Source organism: Podarcis liolepis, assembly GCF_965112155.1.
Source record: "Podarcis liolepis genome assembly, chromosome: 3".
Lineage (NCBI taxonomy): Eukaryota > Metazoa > Chordata > Lepidosauria > Squamata > Lacertidae > Podarcis > Podarcis liolepis.
The window spans coordinates 98,075,235-98,086,943 of NC_139557.1; positions in this window are offsets into that span (position 1 = coordinate 98,075,235).

The window sequence follows — 11,709 nt, forward strand, 5'->3', positions numbered from 1 at the left end:
CCCAGCCTTCCTACTCTAATAAAATGTTACCCAATTCTGCCCAGGACTTTGGCAGTAGATTTCAAACTCTGGCCTGTCTTTTTTTTTTAAGGGGGGGGAGGGTGGAAATCCCAACAATAGCTGAGTTGGATTGAGACCAGCTGTTGGTGCATTACCATTTGTAAATGCTTAAAGCAGCTCCTTCTTCTCTTGGCAGAATATCTCGTTCAGGAAGGGGGGGGTGAAAGAGGCGGCTCTCATTCAGACATTAAGAACCGTCGGATGCCAACTTTTGGCATATACCAGCCATTGTTTGCACATTCGCCTTCAACAAGTTTTCACATTGGCAATCCAAAATGAGAAAAAAGAAAATCAGGTACTGCTTGGAACCAGAAGACCAGATTTCTGTTGGGCTGATCTACTGCCAAAATCACCATATTCTAGGGAAACATGAGAACAAGTTCCTTCTTTCTCCCCTAAATGAACAAGGAGAGTGACGGCTTCTTTTTCTCTCTCTTTTGCCAATCGGATCAGAGCTGGTGCTGTGATCTGTTTAAACACTGGGCTGCCAGAACAAGGAAGGACGGCAATTCTTTTCTTTTTAAAAAACCTTGTTATATATATATATATATATATATATATATATATACACACACACACACACACACACACACACACACACACACACACACACACACACACATACCAATAAGGCAATGGCATATACCTGAGAATTCTGAGCCCATGTTAAGAAGCCCAGCTTGGCTCGATCTATTGAAAAAGAAAGGGTCTCATTCACAGAACATGTCCATGAATGTGGCTCTCCCCACCCCACCCCCCTCCTCCCCATCATTATTATTCCATTGAAACTGGTGACCTTTCATTGTCTTGTCTCTTCCAACCATCTCTACCAGAGCTGGTGCGCTGGAAGAGCCGAAGCACGAATGCTAACGTCTTGCTAGTTGCAGCTGCTAGTACAATAGGATTAATTTGCCATCTACCAACTCTAATGCCCTTCTGTTTCATCGTGTTTCCCCCACCAGGGGCAGTGGTGGCAGCATCTGTTCCACTGTTATTTCACTGGTGCCGTTCGTGCCGTAACAGTGGAGGTCTGTCAGCATTTCCATGACACACACAACGCACCCATTTGCCTTGCCAACGGGGAGGCATGGCATCCGCAAGCTGCTCAGAGAAGGAAAACCAAGAATTCGCGTTGAGATTAGGGACGGCTGAGACTTTCAGTTTCTCCCCGTTTCTCCCTGTCCCCCCAACCCCACCAATCTTAAATTCCGTTCACCACAATTCTGCATCGGTTTACAATTTTAAGTCCTCATGGGGAAAACCGGCCAGCATTTCAGGGTTCATCTCTTCCAAGAGACACATTTTTGTATGCAATTTTTGTTGCATATGCTATAAAGAACAAAAGACGTGCCTGCTGGATGAGGCCAATAGCCCATCTAGTTTCAGCATCCTGTTCTCACAGTGGCACAGTTTGCAAGCAACGTCTTTTTAACACAATGTATCTTTGCCCGCTTTCTCCTAATGTATACATGTTGAGGGGGGAGAGCTGGAAAGGAAAACTGCATTGCAAAATTCAAAAAGATGCAAAGTTGGAAGGATACTTGTGTTACAGATCATGCATTGTTTTCGGAAGTGTGAAACAAGTACATCAGCACTGAAACGCAAACTAAAATATATTTCTCTCCTGATGTGATAGTGATGCATGGTTGCATTGTGTTGGCAAATGCCAGCAGCCTTCAGACTCTTCTTGTCCGCCTGATTGTTGTTTAGGACAAAGTAATGTGACGCTAAGAAGATGAACATAATGGACCAATGTACACACCTCACCACCCTCCCCTTCCAAAGAAGATTGCCTTCCAAGAAAATTCAGGTCACAATGTACACAAATGTTCATTTCGCACAATGCTGTTGGCAATTGCAGCAGAGGCTTCAAAAGAGTGACTACCAGTTTCAGATATGGATTCTTCAGCTGCTGTCTGTCTGTCTTAGAACATCTGGGAAGACCCAGATGACTACAGCTTCCCCAGAGCCTGCTGGCTTGCCCAAAATGAGCTAATTGGTCCTCGGTTCAGATCAGGCTCAAATTGGCTTGCCATTCTGACATTTCATTTGGCTTCTGGCGAGGATGTTGGGGAAACTGAGGCCTAGAAGGGGAGGGCCCCCTTCTTTGAGCTTCTCCGTTACTGCCCCTTCCATTTCCCTTGAAACTTGGTCATCCTGGCTCCTGTCTTACCAGAGATATCTAGTTCCCCAGGGCTTGTGCATCCCAAATAAACTAGACTTCCCAGCGGTCTTACCACAGCTGTTTCCAAATGAAGGCTGCAACAGCTCCTGTTATCATTATGGACCCCAGGTAGAATTCAGGGGGAACAGGAAGGGGGGCGCTGTGGGGAGAGATGGGACCAAGGCAGAGTGAATTACTGTATGGATCATCTAAAGAGAGGGACTGAGCAGTGGGGGAAGTGTGTGGGTGGGTGGTTGTGGGTGGGTGAAATCTCTGTATGTGTGTGCCTGTTCACCAGCACAAGTTCACAAATTTGTATGTTCCAAGAGTTGGTTTTTTCTCCCCTTCTTCAGGATGAGGCTGAAAAGTAAGTACTAAGCCGGAGCTAGGGAATCTTTTTCATCCTGGGGGCCACATTTCAGGGGGCCACATACAAATGGGGGGCAGAGTCACGGGCAATAGTGAGCGGAGCAATGGATGGGACTCTTACCTTTGTGTAGTAGAGTATATTGTGGCCACAGAGATTTTCTACATCCTTGCCTCTCCATCCAGAAAAGCGGGACGCATTTTCACAGCTCAATAACACATTCCAGCCAGGCAGAAGTACGTGAAGAGGACACAGAGCAGGCCTGGTGAAGGCTTTGGCCTGAGGTGAAACAGAGGTGCCTGGCGCCCCCCCCCCCCCAGTGGTAGATTGAGCACCTTATATTCTGTAGTGTGTGAGGAGCATTTGACTTCATAGCTGGTTGTCCTAGTAGGAGCCATAGTAATAAATACACACACTTCCAACTTTCCCTCGAGCAGGAGTCTAAATGCAGCCCAAACCAAAATTGGGATACACTAAATGTGGCTACTCAAAGGAAAGTCAAACAGCGTCCAAAGGAACCAATTTCCTAACAAAGTGTTTGGGGAAGGAATCTCAACCCTATCAGTCAATGATAATTGCTTTAATTATTTTGATGTTACAGTTACCCAATCTGTGTGTTTTAGAAGAGTAACTGCACTGGGATTGTTCATTGTTTTATAATCTTTTGTTACATATAAATCGCTTTGAGGTTTTTTTTAGTATAAAGCGATATACAAGACTAACAAATCCATCAATCAATGGGAGGTCAGGAACTTGGCAGAAGGCTGCATACACATCATACGTTTAAAGCACCTTTAATCCTAGGGACTGAAGTTAACCCCCTCACAGAGCTACTATTCCCAGCACCCTGAAGAAACAACATTTGGTCATTTTTAAATAAATTTCATTATGACTTTTCATAATACAAAAAAGAGACTAATCTAAGCACAAAATTATTTTTTAAAAATGCAAAAAAGAAGACAGAAAGACTAAGAAAAAGAGAGAAGAATGCAAAGTCTTCTCTCACATGTGTATCTCAATTTTTGTCCCAAACAGAAAAAGGTGAGCCCTCCCGGCTCTCACCTGGGAGCATCCCTTTCTTCCCCCAGCCTCTCACCCTGGGAAATCTTTCCTTCCCTGCCTCTCACACAGGGTCCTTCACTTCATAGTTTGGAGGAAGTGCTGTTCAGTAAATGGTCAGTGTACATCAGCTCAGCTTGGAGTAATGCCACCCAACTGGAGTCTGCTGTTTTTCAAAGAGGGTTATTCCCCCCCCCCTTTTTTTTTTACACATGCAGCTTAAATCAGCTTTTCCTTAAATAATTGGTCTGTGGTACGAATGCAAAACTGACACAATGCCAAGAACGGACATTTGATTTCTCCTCTGTGTTGTATCTCCCAGTCACGCATTTCACAAATGACCCCAGAGAGACCCAAAGCCCTTCTTTAAGCGTCTCAGTGAGGTGGGGGTGGGGGTCTTAGATATGCATTGAGACACGCTTTTTTCTTGGGGAACGGGGGCCGTCTTGAAGCTAGTTGTTCTCAAATAATGTAAGAGTATTAGGATTTATTTTTATTTTGTTCAAGATTGCCTGGCTGGGGAAAAGGCCGAATGGAAGATCAACAGTCCAGATCTTCCATTAACGTTCTTTGATTCTAGCGTATATATGGGGGAAGAAAATAATTTAATACTGAATGCAAGGCAAGCAATATGCCCTTATCCTGTTATGTTTATTTTGTAAAAAAGAAGAAGAAGAAGAGAAAGAAGAAAAAGAAGAATGCACAAGGTTGGATTAGACGAGAAAACAAAAAGATAGCGAACTGGAAAAAGTGCCTCTTAGAAATACGACATTCATGAGGTGTATGAATTATTTAACAGACAGCTGAATAAGAGGGAACTCAACAGAAGACTACCAAAAAAAAAAAAAAGAGGAAAGCTACAGCCAACCACCAAGCCCAGTGCAGACCCTTTCCCAAAAGCCTGGGACAATGAAATAAATTTTATATCTCTGATTCACTTGCCAGCAGACAAGGCTAGCTTGCGCTTGCCCCCCCCCCCCCTTCCTGCATCACAACACCAAAAAAGGGGGGGAGTTGATAGGTATCATTCTCCATTATCTCCCAAACCTTTGCCACCGGCGTGCAGATATAGAGGCGGCAGGAGGGGGGGGGGAATGAAAATGAAAAGTGTGTATATTGTAAGCGTTGGTTAAACAAGCCCACAGTAATTCTTATTTGCTGGAGGTTTTAGAGAGCAGATGTAGGGTTGGCAGGGGCTAGTAGGAGCTGGCTATACTGCAGACGTCCATTTGGAGCCAACATGGAAAGAACACAGAAAAGCTGTGGGTTTTGTTTTGGGGTGGGTTTTTTTCTTTTTGGTCGTGTGTGTGTGTGTGTGTGTGTGTGTGTGTGTATGTACAAGCACGTTTGCCGTTTTGCCGTCCGCTAGTCTAAGGTTTTCTTGGATTGACAATGACCCATAAGAGGGAGGGATGGGGGGGTTGAGAAACAGATTAGGGTCCTATCCAAAAGAAATATGACTTCTATATCATCAGCTGCTGCCTGAGACTGTCTCCCTCCGCTGCCTCTGCTAAGCTGCTGCCTCTGTAGGGGTAGCAAATGGTGTAGGAGCACAATCCGATCACAGCCTATTTGGGTGGGCTTGGTTGCTTTAAAAAGGCCAGACAAATAGGGGAATTATATATATTTATCTACACACACAAACTTAGCACCAATGAAGCATTTTTCAGCAGCCTGGCAATAGCTCCGTTATAGCTGCCATCACCTAGTTCACGCAAGCTTTTTAAATATCTTTTGGCAGTGCTCAGTGTCATAGCACAAAAAGAAAGTTGGCACTTCCAGCCTTACTTTGTTTGACATAACTGTAGGCAGTACCCAGCTGATACCTTCATCAGTCTTTCTGTGTGTGTGTGTGTGTGTGTGTGTGTGTGTGTGTGCTCTTAAGGTATAACCTAGCAGATCAAACACACACTTGTTTCACTTGCACATGACTCCGTTAAATCATAAGATAGGAATCAAAGTAGATTAACAGGAAACAGTGCACTGGAACATCTAGCCAGCCTCAGTAAGTGACACACACACACACACACACACACACACACACACACGAGAAACATATGCATATTTTAAAATAAATCAATGGGTGCTTTAAAAAAAAAATGCACTAATTTGTCATGCTGTGCTCCATTCAAGGCAGGTAGAATAATGAAAACAAAGCTTTCTCAGCATTCACCCTAACTTTTAAAACCATCCTCGTGAGCACAAATAAACTGCCGCAATCACAGTTACAGATTCAGCCTTCCTTCCTAGCACCATGGACCATAAAGCATCCGAGCACCTGAAGTTTCCATCCATGTTTCGTGTGTTGTTTTTGGTGAGCTCGACCATTCCCTTAAAGGTATGCGAGACCATGCAGGGCACCTGCCAAAGTAGACAAACATGGACTTTTTTTGACTGAGAGGGTGGTGCATTTATGCATCTGCCAAAGGGCACCGATTGAGCTGAACAACTTGCTGGTGCCTTACCTTCTCCTAAGCCTTATTACTATTAATATTATTATTATTATTATTTGGTTTTATAAACAAGAATAATGTTATACAAACAAATATACCAAGTTTTCTCATGTCATTTGTATATCACAAAAATAGCATAATAAATGTGGGAAAATATCTACAAAATATGTTTCATTATTAGTGGTCAGTGTACAGGTTCTTGGTTCATAAATTGGTTTAAACAATTAGGAAGAAGAAGAAGAGGAGGAGGAGGAGGAGAAAGGGAGGGGGAGGGGAGGGGAGGGGAAGTGGCAGGTGGGGTGGGGTGGTTATGCTTCTATTATTCTACTTAGTGTTTGTGAGGGGTTGTGCCAGCATTACTTGTATGGTTTCTCTTACTATTCACTTGTTGTATTTCCTTGGCAGTGAGAGAGGTTGGGGGTGACTTAGGGTGTGTTTGGTTATCTTTGGCTGGCTGTAGTAAGAGTTGTTTTGTGTGTGAGTGAATGGGGTATGAGTGTGTATTTCTGAATCAGGTTAGCCAGATTTATTCTTATGCTCTTGGCGGATTCTTGTTGTCTTGTTAGGCTATGTAAGTGATAAAGTGGAACCAAACCGGGGTGAAGGCGTCTTCCTCTATTTGTCCCCGTTCAGTTTCAGTTTATTGGCTAGTTTTTCTAATAAGGCTGTTTCCCATACTATTTGACACCATTGGTCCATGCTTACTCCTGACAGGTTTCTCCAACGTCTGGCTATGATGTTTCTAGCTGCTGGGAGTAGGTGGGTTGTGAGCTCTTTATGGTATGAGTGGGCGTTATTATCTTGGAAGATGTTTAGTAGGGCCAGTTCTGGGATGACTTCTAATACTTGTTTAGTTATTTTGCATATTTCTTATATGATTGCTGTCCAGAAGATTAGGATTTTGGGACATTCCTGCCACATGTGGAGGTGCATCCTCTCCAGCATTTTGGTGAGGTTCCTGGGCGTATTAGCGCTAGTTTCCGTGGTGTTAGGTACCATCTGTAAGTGAGATTCAGAGTGAGTTCTTTCCTTTTTGCTGATATGGATTCTGAAATTTAAGGCTCCCCCAGTGTGGCAAGAGAGAGGCTGAAGGCCCAGCAGGCCAGGAATTTATCTTTGCCCTCAGTGCTGGGCCAAGTGCCACTGTTGGTCAGTTGGTCCCGCCCCAGGGGAACGGCCTCTAATTCCTGCCGCCCTTGACCAATTTGGCAGCAGGAGGATGATCCAACCTGCAATAGGCTGGTTTGCAGAGGCGGTCCAGGGCCCACCCACACAACCATCCGCCGAAAAAGAAGAAGAAGAAGAGGAGGAGGAGGAGGAGGAGTTTGGATTTGATATCCCGCTTTATCACTACCCTATGGAGTCTCAAAGTGGCTAACATTCTCCTTTCCCTTCCTCCCCCACAACAAACAATCTGTGAGCTGAGTGAGGGTGAGAGACTTCAGAGAAGTGTGACTAGCCCAAGATCACCCAGCAGCTGCATGTGGAGGAGCAGAGACGTGAACCTGGTTCACCAGATTACGGGTCTACCGCTCTTAACCACTATGCCACATGGACTTCTGTCCTAGAGATGCCACCAAGCTGATAGGATCTGACCATCTGGAAACAATGTCCACATCCCTCTGGTGAATGACAAATGCACCCTCCATCTTGGTGATATCACTAAGTAAATCTGCTGAAGTAAACAGAATGGGGAAATGTTCAAGAATAGTGATGGTGGGGAAGACTGGAAGATTCAGAACAGGCAGTCCTCCCATTTAAAAATCTGTCTCAAAGTCCACTTAATTTAGGACCAGTGGCGGAGTTCACTGCCACCAAAAACAGCAAACTTACCCTCATGAAGGAGTCAGGAAAACAGGGGGGGTGGGGGTTGTTTGAGAAATGACAGGGCTTGAAGTTCCAACTGACCTCCTGAGCTCCACAGGCCTTCATTTTCTATGCCCAACCCAAAGTTTGTAACCTTAAGGTTGGGGGGGGGGAGTTCAGAAAAAGTAAAATTGATGTATTCACCTATCCCTAATTCTGAGGTAAGGAACTGAGATAAATAACCAACCACTTAGATTTATTTGACATTTGTTGTACTTTGCTTCTTTACCGGCCTGGTACCGGAAGCTGTTTAAGTGTGAGCCAAATAATAAGTCTATGACTGCCCTCGGAACTCATTGTTAAAATTAAGTTCATTCTGAATCACTTTTTAAAAACCTGAGTCTATCTTCATTTGGCTGAAACAGCTAATATAACTTCCCCTTGTCTTGTATGAAAAATGTTTGTCCTTCCAAAGTGGAAGTATGTTAGGCTCTTCTGATACTTACTTCCTGCCTCCCATTTCCCATAAACAAAAATTAGTCATTGCTCATTACAAATGAAAGCTGTTTCCTTCTCTCTAGTAGAGATCTACTACAGCTGTAAGGAATTCTTGTCCTGCTGAAATGTGAGGAGCTGGGTATATGTCTATGCGTAAATATACAAAAGCTTGAAGTGCAGACACTAGCCATGAAATTGCGGACAAGCTATAGATCGGACAAAATTATGTAAAGAAATAGGATATGCACATGAAAATTAAGATATGCATTGTTTACTGTACCAAAGAAGAAAGAGGTTTAGTTCTTTGCATATTTTAATGTATTTATTATTATGGGTAAATTTCTATCCAGCTTATTATTGTTGTATGTGGACTATTGATATGTAATATGGATTAGCTTTTAGATTTCATTGATATTACGGTAATAGTGCAATCCTACAGCTTTTTACTCAAAGGTTAACCCCTTCTGCATTTAGTGAGGCTTACTTGCAGGTAAATGTGCATTAACGTCTCTGTTCTGGATTATAGAACTGCTTCTTTAACATTTTTGTCCACACTGAGAGACATCTTGCACCATTGGAAAAAAATAATCCAAAACTGATTGTTCCTCATGTTTAGAAGATACATAAACTTAATATCTACTGGCCAATTATATTTGACCAACAGATAAAGACAGAATCTAGCGTGCAACAGACAATGTGTTAATTGTGATAGTCTTGCTTCCTTGGTAACTGGCATTAGAATGATGCTTCTGCTGCTATTCATTTCATAATGAATTGAAAAAGTTGAAAAGGAATTATATAACTGAGATTTTCACTTCAGTGTGCTGATAAAGCTGACATTAATCTTTAACTACAATCAACGTATCTTAGAAAAGTGAACCTCAAGTATTTTATTAAAAGCAGTAACTGCTGGTGGCTTCTTATGGTCCACTTGGTATGCGAAGTCCTAAACCCACAACCCATTATTGATCGAGAAGACAAGAAGCAGGGGAGTGGTTTGCCAGCAGGCAAAATGGAGGCATAATTCTTCAGTTCTCCCTATATTGGAATCAAAACTAGCTGGATGACAGGGGCAGGGAATTAATTTTTTGAAGAAATCATAGTATGAATCTAAAGAATACGTCCTCATGAATGTTGTGAAATACTGCAACATTCCAAAACTTTAAGGTGAGCCTAAAAATTGGCTGAGTTAATCAGAGCTCTCAGGTTCTAACAGTGGCATCAACATGGCACGCAATGGTGGCAAGGCGATGAAAAGTGGGAAATCAGCAAGTTTTTCATTTATTTATTCATTTTTATGTATACCCCACCCATCTGATGTAGCGACACATCAGGAGACTGACATTACATTGATAAGATTCACAAGGTGTTGTCAAAGGACTGGAGTGCAGCTCTAGAGCCCATTGAAACTACAATCTCAGCAATTATGAGGTGCCTGTTACAAAAACAGCTAATGAATCTGGAACTGGAACCAACTTAAATTAGAGGCACTAAAAATAGCACCTGGAGTAGATCAGGAGGATAGAAATATTTTCTGGTGTGGGATTATGGCATGGGAGGGAAAGACAGCTATGGCTGAATTCTTGGCAGAATGGCTGAATATCCTACAGTTAGGAACCCCTATTACAGCCTATGATTTTGAACAGGCGCGCAGGGTCCAGGGTCCCCCTAAACTGTCAGTGGAATTCCTGAGAGGTGTAATTGGTCTGCTTGAATGCTACAAAACTGAAGACAAAATCTTCAAAGCTTTGGGAACCTTAGAGAAGTGAAAAACAAGGACAAGCAAACACAGGTGTTTCAAGACTTGAGTGCAGAAATGCCAAAGAGACTAAAGCAATTAAAACAGATCGCAGAGACTCTGCAATAGGTGGGGAGGGGTATAAAATCCATATATCAGGGAAAATTGCATGCAAAAAAAATGTGTCCAATAGGAGAACATTGCATTGAAATGCTGGAGAATTTTCAAGACATTTTTTTTGAAAAAAACAGACACTGATTCAGAAATGTGGAGAACTGTACTTCAGACTGGAAAAATTAGAAAGTGTGAGAAACCAAAATTGGCAGATTCATCCATGCCTAGTTTTTGCATTTAAAGTATCTTAAGGGGAAAAAATATGGGTAAGTGTGGGTTTCTCTAATACACTGCTTTGTATTATGTGCTACAGGTTTGTTTCTATTTTTGTTTTTTGGGGGGGAAGTTTGTATGTTATCACCTTCATAATATTCAGTCTCCCAGCACTGCTGATGTGGACATTTTCCAGTTGGGACCCCAATGGCAGGCTGTATCAGCCAGTGTTAGAAACTGAGATATGAAAGCTAGGAGCCAAATAAGAATACAAAGCTGAAAATGAATGAACTGCAGCTAAAATCTTATGTTCATTTTTCACATGGTCTAGTCCTTATCTGAAGACTTCCCTTCCCACCCCCACCCCCCTCATATTCTTATGAGGGTCCCTTCTCCAGTCTTCAGAGAGAAGAAGAGGAGGAGGAGGAGTTTGGATTTGATATCCCGCTTTATCACTCCCCGAAGGAGTCTCAAAGCAGCTAACATTTTCCTTTTCCTTCCTCCCCCACAACAAACACTCTGTGAGGTGAGTGGGGCTGAGAGACTTCAAAGAAGTGTGACTAACCCAAGGTCACCCAGCAGCTGCATGTGGAGACGCAAACCCAGTTCACCAGATTATGAGTCTACCGCTCTTAACCACTACGCCACACTGGCTGGAAGTGGGGAGGCAGAAAAAGGTCCTCCTTTTCTTCCAGCAGTGGCAGTTTTAATATGAAATCTTAGGCTCAGTGCTGTGCCCAGAGCTCAGAAACTGCTCGCATTAATGAAATTCTCTGTTGCAAAACACACCTAGAACAAGGGGAGTTTTGAACGCTGGTATCAGCTACATGTGAGAAGTCCCCATTGAAAACAACCTCCCTTGTGGATAAGGTAACATGGCCCATAACCTGCTGGATTTTTAAAGTCAACAGCCATTGGTCAAATACCCTCATAAAAGCAGACCTGGAATTTGATTCCTTTACCTTTCCATGAAACCTGCAAAATGCTGTTTAGGGCCACTTTTGCAGAAATTTAAAACATTCAAGATTACCCATCTGAAGGAAATGACAGGGAAAGCGGGGAATCTATTTTGGCGTGTTGTTTACACATTTCGCTCGGCTGAATGCTTTGTGAATAATCACCGAGACTCTTCACAACCCCTACGCCCCATATTGCCAGTTTTCCCTGTTTGTGTGGGCTTTCCACAGCAAGAGGGGAAAGAAAGAAACAAACAGGAACATGCCATTGTAAAAGCACA